This window comes from Trichechus manatus, unplaced genomic scaffold, assembly GCF_000243295.1.
Source record: "Trichechus manatus latirostris isolate Lorelei unplaced genomic scaffold, TriManLat1.0 scaffold00213, whole genome shotgun sequence".
Lineage (NCBI taxonomy): Eukaryota > Metazoa > Chordata > Mammalia > Sirenia > Trichechidae > Trichechus > Trichechus manatus.
In genome coordinates, this window is record NW_004444149.1 from 2,756,206 (window position 1) to 2,763,824 (window position 7,619).

The window sequence follows — 7,619 nt, forward strand, 5'->3', positions numbered from 1 at the left end:
TTCAGCCTCTATGGCTCCAGAAAGTATGCGTTTCGTGAGAATTTGAAGCTTGGGTCTGCATTTTCTCCCTTTTGATCAGGATTCTTCTATGGAATCTTTGATCAAAATGTTCAGTAATGGTAGCTGGATGCCATCCAGTTCTTCTCGTGTCTTGGCAAAGAAGGCAGTTGTTCTTGGAGGCAATCAACCACATATTCCATTTTCTCCTCCTATTCTTGACTCGCCTTCCTCTGTTGCACCAGGCAAAGAGAGACCAACTGTACCTTGGATGGCCACTTACAAGCTTTTACGACCCCAGGCACTACCCAACAAACTAGGAGATAGAACAGAGCACTAAACACAGTACTAGGCCAGTTAACTGGGTTGTCCCATGAAACCATGACTCTAAACCCCAGACCAAGGAACCAAATCCCATGAGGTGTCTGGTTGTACATAAGCAGCCTCTGCAGCTGCTCTTTTCGTCATTGTTGTAAATATATCTGTCATACAACTTTTCCCAAGTCAATTTTTTACAGGTGTACAGCTTATTGACAGCGATGACATTAATCAGCCGTGCAACCCCACCCTTAATCAATGCAATTTTTCCATCACCATTATCTGAAACTCAGTGTTCCATAAGCAATAGCCCCCTCTTCCCCACCCCCTCCTGCCCCTGGTAACCACTAATAAACTTTGGGTTCTATATATTTGTCTGTTCTTGTCTTTTTATATAAGTGAGGTCATACAATATTTGTCCTTTCGTGACTTAGTTCACTCAGCGTGTCTTCAAGCTCCATCCACGTTGCAGCATATATCAAGATTCATTTCTCTTTCTAAGTCGTATTCCACTGTATGTGTGTTCCGCATTTTGTTTATCCATTCATCTGCTGATGGGCATTTAGCTTGTTTCCACCTTTTGGCTATTGTGAACAGTGCTGCATTGAACACTGGTGTGCATACATCTGTTCATGTGGCTGCTTTCAAGTCTGTTGGGTATGTTCCTAGTAGTAGCATTGCTGGGTCATATGGTGGCTCTATTTTTAGTCTTTTGAGGAACTGCCACACTGTTCTCCACAACGGCTGCACAACTTTGGACTTTCTGATAATTTATGGTACAGTTCCCACACCGTTCAAGGGTCGAGATCCTGAAGGCCAGCATCACCCTTATACCGCCCTTCGACTCAGGCAAGAGAGGTCACTGTTGTTCTGGATCACGCTAGAGCATCCCGTACCATCACCACCACCACCACCTGCCTTCCTGTGGCCATGTCTGTCCTGTAGAATGATGAGTCAGAGGGGCCTATGGATTTGCCCACCTGGAGCCCACATCGCTGTGGTCCTCAAACTGCTGTCAGTCAGCAAACTGCCTGTTACTGGCCCACAATGAGATAAGGATAGAAAATGAAAGCAAGCATTTAGAAACTCTGCAATTTGACTTTCCTGCAGCATGCAAGCTTCTGAGCATTTTCTATTTTCTAGTAATTCATTTTCATTGTATTTTGCTAAAGTATCAGTCCACCGTAGGTTGGAAATTTAAAAAGCTGGTCATTCACCAGAAGCCCTGTTCCAGACTCTAGCATTTCCTGCCCAAACAGCCCAGAATCCGCTTCCAGGGCCTGTGCAGGCCTCTGCCTTGGGTGTCCTTCGAAGGGCGGGACCCCTCTGCCGGTATGCACATCCCTAGGCCTGACAGGTGGCCAGCGACGGCTGTCTGCAGGGGTCTGTATGGAGCGTGGACTTGTGAGCTGGGGTGTCCACGTGTGTGTATACCAGGCCCCTCACAGTGCAGAACTGGGGGGACGGGGGAGGCAGGGATGGGAAGAGAAAGGGGGCAGACTGTGGGCTGGGGAGCCAGAGGCTGGCCAATTTGAATTCAAACTTAGCCTTCCAGGTTGTTATGAAGACGTATCTGTCAATGCAGGAGGATAAAAACCCACTTAATTTAACAGTCTGCCCCCCGGTCTCCTAACACTCAGACATGCGGGATGTGGGTCCCATCAGTGTTAGAGGCAGGCCTGCATCCCTGGGTGGGCAGCTGAGAAGCCACTAAACCACATGCATTTTGTAAATGCACACGAGCTTTTTAGTACATAGCTTTCATCGGCTTTGCAAAGGGGACTCTGAGCCAAAAAGCTTACCAAGCACTGGCCGAGATGTTGCAGAAAACCGGAGGGGGCAAGTTGGCCCATTCCACTGTACCAGTTGCTGCAGTCAGGGTCGGCCTAGAGAGCAGCTGCTGAGGGATCCCATGCTCTTCCCGCACCCCTCTATCTCTACCTAATAAACTTTCTGGTTTTCTGGGAGCCGTCCCTCCCTCTCCAACAGAGAAGCAACCCTCAGCCCCAGCTCCAGGGTATACCCACTCCGGCCCCCGCAGTTCAGGAATTGCAGAAGCCGATTCCCAGCGTGGGCAGCTCCCAGGCCAGCGTGCCGAGTGGCCGCCCAACGACGTCCGCGGCGTCGCCGCAGGGGGGTGGGAGGGGCCTCGCGGGGCCAGAGCAGCGGAGCATTCCCCGCCGCCGTCCCGGGAGCGGAGGCGCGCAGGCAGCGCGGGAAACCGAGGAGCGCGCGGTCCTGCAGCGTTTCTCCCCGGGCCAGCCCTGAGCTCAGGGATTTCCAGCAGAAGCGCCACACCCGAGGCGGCAGGTGACCGGAAAGAGGAACACCGGGGCTGGCTAGAGGCCGCGAGAGGGACAGAGAGAGTGGCACGCGCAGAGGGAGTGGGCGTGCGGCGCTGTCCTCTCTCCACCTGCAGCCCCCTTGAACAAACCGGCTTCTGCCCAGTTCTCGACCCCACACAAGTCCCTGCTAGGCCCTGGGGGACAGAGGGAGAGGTGCTTCCCAAGGCGGCTGGGGAGGGGCGGACGCCCCAGTCCTGCTGCCTCGAAGGAAGATGTCTGCAGACTCTCCAGCCTGAGCGCTCCTGTCCTAAGGGGATCCCCACGTTCACTGGCCAGAGGAGAAGCCCATCACATTGCTGTCCAGTCGTTCCGACTCATGGCAACCCCATGTGTACAGAGTAGAACTGCTCCAGAGGGTTTTCAAGGCTGTGACCTGTGGAAAGCAGATCGCCGGGCCTGTGTTCCGAGGCGCTTCCGGGTGGGTTCAAAACCGCCTTTTGGCGAGTAGTCCAGTGCTTAGTTAGCCATACAGGAACCGCTTTTATAGACCCTGTTGTTATATGCCGTCTAGTCTGTTCCGACTCATAGGCCCAAATGACGGAGTAGTACTACCCTGTAGGGTGTTCTAAGCTATACTCTTTAGCCAGGTCTTTCTCCCACAGACCTGCTGATAGGTTTGAACCGCTCACCTTTTGGTTAGCAGCCCAGGGCTTAACCCTTGAGCCACCAAGCCTCCTTTTATAGGCCCTAAAACCAAAAACCAAACCGGCTGCCGTCGAGTCAATTCCAACTCACAGCGACCCTGTAGGACACAGTAGAACTGCCCCACAGAGTTTCTAAGGAGCGCCTGGTGGATTCAAACTGCTGACCTTTTGGTTAGCAGCCATAGTACGTAACCACTATGCCACCAGGGTTTACTTTATAGGACATAGGCCCTGAAAATGCTTGGAAAAGACCCCCCTTTCTCAGCCTACACCCTCCCCGGCTCAGCAGGCAGGGCAACTGCTGCCTACTGAGAGTTGGAAAGCTTCCAGGAAGTGCTGGGAGGATCAGACAGGAGGTCATTGCCTCTCACTGAGGTCAGGGCACAGTCTTTCAAGACAGGACTCTGAAGCCCCAGAGGAAAATCTGCACGGAAGCCTAGAACAGACCCCCTTGTCATTTACTGGACGTGGTTAGGGCCACTCCCGCCTACCCTACCCCTGACCTTAGGATGTAGCTCTCCAAACCCAAACTCTCAGCCACACAATGGTGAAAACATGGGTGCAGCCTTCCCGACTTTGTTCTGAGAACAGAGACGAGAAGGAGAAGTCAGCTCCTCCCTTCAGCTCCAGAGCTCCAACAGTAAGTGGTTCCCTCTCTTGTGCTCTGGGAGTGGCAGGAACGGGATGCTGCAGCTGCTGGCCTGTCTGACCTGGGTACTCTGGTCTTTCCCCATTTTCTCCTGTAGGACCAAGGCTTTTCTTCCTGCTGAGCTCCAGGAAGCTGGTATTATAGAGCCTTTCTGGCAGAAAAATTTCTTTGTGTTTGAGTCTCAACCTAAATCGTTCCTCCTAGGGACAGAAATATGGCTGTTGTGACCCTGCTTGGGTCACAATCACTATGAAATAGTGACTCAGGATGTTGAAGTTTAATCGTTTCATGCTCAACATCAAGGAGAATGCAATCTATGATGAGTGTGGTGGCTCTAAACCAGATGTGGGATTTTCTCCAGAATTTGTGTGTATGGCTTTGGTGACTGGGGAGATGGTATGCCACTCATTGAGATGGAGGATGCAGGAGGAGGAGTAGGTGTTGGGGAGAATAATGTTCAATTTGGGGTATGTTGAATTTGAGGTGCTGGTGGATCATCCAAGTGGTAGGTCCAATGGGTAGTTGAATGCAGGGGTCTGGAGCGCAAGGATAGGGGAAAGAAGTTCAGTCTGGAGGTGAACAATGGTGTCATTCCCAAATCTCATTTAAACCATGGGTTTGGATGGGTCACTCAAGGACCATGCATAGAACCAGAAGAGCTCAGCACCAAGGATGGAGCCCTGGAGGAGGAGAGCAGAGGAAGGAGCTCCAGGAAGGAGACAGAGGAATAGCCAGAAAGGCAATGATAAAACCCAGAGGAGGTATCAGAAAGGCCGGGGGTGGGGCAGAGTTTCAAGGAGGAAGTGGCAAGGAAGTCAAATGACTAAGAGATTGCAGGTAAGACAGGACTGGAAAAGTCCACTGGACTTGCCACATGAAGGTCAAAGGTGATTTTAGTGAACGCTTTTCAGGGGCGAATGAAGGAGAGCCCGATTATAGGGCGTGGAGAAGGTAAGGAAGCTCCTTCCGAGATGCTTAGCTAATGAAAGGATGGAGACAATCACAAAGCAGCTTAGTAGGATGAGAATGAGTGAGAAAGAAACCCTGAATGTGCTTATCTGGTGAAGGGAAAAATCAATAGAGAAGGAAGGTGTGAAATGGCGTGGCGTGGGGGCATCTGACCTCCTCATCTAACTTCACAAGGGGGGAGAAGAATCAGTATCAGTGTCAATAGGCCAGGGCTGGTTGCTATGAGGTGAGGTCAGATATACCTCCACCCTCCAACCATTTTACCAATTCTGACACCAGCTGTCCCTCCCATGGCACTCTCTACTCTGCTGGGATTGAAAATTTGTTGCAATGGCCACACAGAGCTCACAGACCATACTCACAGTTATGGGGTTTATTAGGGAAGTAACAGGTTACAGTTTAGGATACAGATCTTGGGTCAGGTTAGCTTCTTCTCAGCCGTGCCTGCAGGCAGGCCTCTTTCCGGCCCTTGGCCCCTGGGCCCTGCCTCTGCCCTGCTCAGGCAAGTGTTACAAAGCTCTTTAGTTCTGACAATAAGTGCTCTGAGGCACCCTACTCCGTCAGCAAGCCTTGGCCTGAGGGTGCTCAGCTCTCTCGCTCCGTGGACTGGGAAGGCCACCACGCCCTCTTCTGCCAGTCTCCTGATTCTGCTGCCTCTGCTGCTGCCATTTCCCTGCTGCTTCTCGCCCTCTCTTGCCATCTCTGATGTCATAGCTCTTTCTGTCTAGCCCCTGAGTCTAGGAGGTTCTCAGTCTGGAGACCCCAGGTCCAAAGGACATGCTCCGCTCCTCTCTCTTTCTTGGTGGTAGGGTGGTCGCCCCTTTCCGCCTCTGGGATAGCTCATTTTAAGCCTAGCAGGATGGCAAAACTGACCAATCCCCTCAGTAGGGTTCCATACACCTTACTTGCATGGTCCCAACCCCACAAGTGTTCCATGCACCTTATTTGCATTAGCAGCAAGCTGTCCAATCCCCATGGTGGGTCACTAGCACCTTATTTGCATAGTTCTACCCAATCATTGTGTGGGAGTCACAAAGACTATGGCTAGAAAGGCCATATCAAGTAATTCACTGCACCACAGAGGGGTTGAAGGTAAGGTAAAAAGAGGGTGATGGATGGAGGGTAATGGAAGAAGGATAACAGAAGTTCTGAGGTCGGAGGAGGGAAGGAGCCTGAGCACAAGCAGAGAGGGGCTGGAGGGCCTGCCTTACAAGCAGCAGGAGGAAGGGCTGAGTGTCTATGGAGTGAAATCCAGAGGTGACAGGGAAAGTTGAGTGGGAGCAGTGGTGGCTCGGTGGGAGAATTCTTGCCCCCCATGGGAGAGACGTTGGTTCAATTCCCTGCCAATGCACCTCAGGTGCAGCCACCGCCCATCTGTCAGTGGAGGCTTCCCTGTTGCTATGATGCTGAACAGGTCTCAAGGGAGCTTCCAGACTAAGATGGACTAGGAGAAAAGGACTGGCAATCTACTTCCAAAAACCAACTGGTGAAAACCCTGTGGATCACAAGCATCCAGTCCCCGGCCTAACATGAGGATGGCTCAGGCCCAGGCAGTCTTTCCTTCAGTTGGGCGCTGGGCCACCATGAGTCAGGGCTGACTTGACGGCAATTAGCACCAACAAGGGACAGTTGAAGGAGTTATTTTCTCCTGTGAAATAGGAGGCAGAAACATCTGCTGCGGGTAGGGGGGGAGGTGGTGGGAAGGATCTGAGGAAAGAGGTGAAATTTAGGAACAGTCAGTGAAACGGATAACAATGATAGTGACCAGAGATTCACAGCATTGCCTCACCGTGCGGAGGGGCCTGCCGAGGTGAGAGGCCATCAATCTGCAGCCCTTCTACTCTCCATGGTTATGAGGCGCTCTCCTTTAACATTCAACAGGTCACCCCAGGAGCTGCCGGCTTCATCCAGCGCTGGAGTATTGCTGGGCAGAGCGATTGATAGGCCACAGGCTCTGAGCTGGATCGGGAAACCAAGAAGGACTCCCACAAAGGACGTGAGTGGCCAGGATAAAAGGGAAGAGGATGCCGTGTGTGTTGGGAGCACAGGTGAGAGACGGAAGAATTGAAGGATGTGAACGGTCAAATACCGGATTGTGAAATTTCCAAGGTGGAGCTACGATCAATGGCAGCGGGGGTGCCTACGGGAGCGTGCGGCTTTAGCAGAGTGGACGTAGATGCCCTTGGAAATGAGGAGGCTAAGGAAGAGCAAAGCTAGGCATCAGACAGGCTTCTCGTCCACACAGCCAGAGAAGGGACTAGAATAATGGTGGGTGAGGGACAGGAAGACTCAGTGAGCCCAGGGAAGGAACTATGAGGTGAAGGCATGTCTGCAATGAGGGAAAGAAAATGGAGCGTCTCAGTAGCAGGAGACTAAAGGAGATGCGTTGACGCAAAGACTGGGGGGAAAAGTGCCTGGAAGCGGCAATGAGAGTAAAAATAATGCTGGCTCTGCCCCTCAGATACCTAGGATTGGGTCAGCTAAGGAGGAACAGGGAGAACCTTCTCTCAAGGGTTGAGTAGTAATTCTTCTGTCCTCTTGAAGCCTCTCTTGTATGTCAGCTTTGGGAGGACAAGTGGGGTCTGGAAGCACAGGCAGTCGTGACATGAGAGTGTTGAAAAGGACCTGTCACTGGGCAGGGGCAGAGGGCCAGGGATCAGCCTCTCGGGCAGGGGTGAAAGATTACAAGGACAAGAA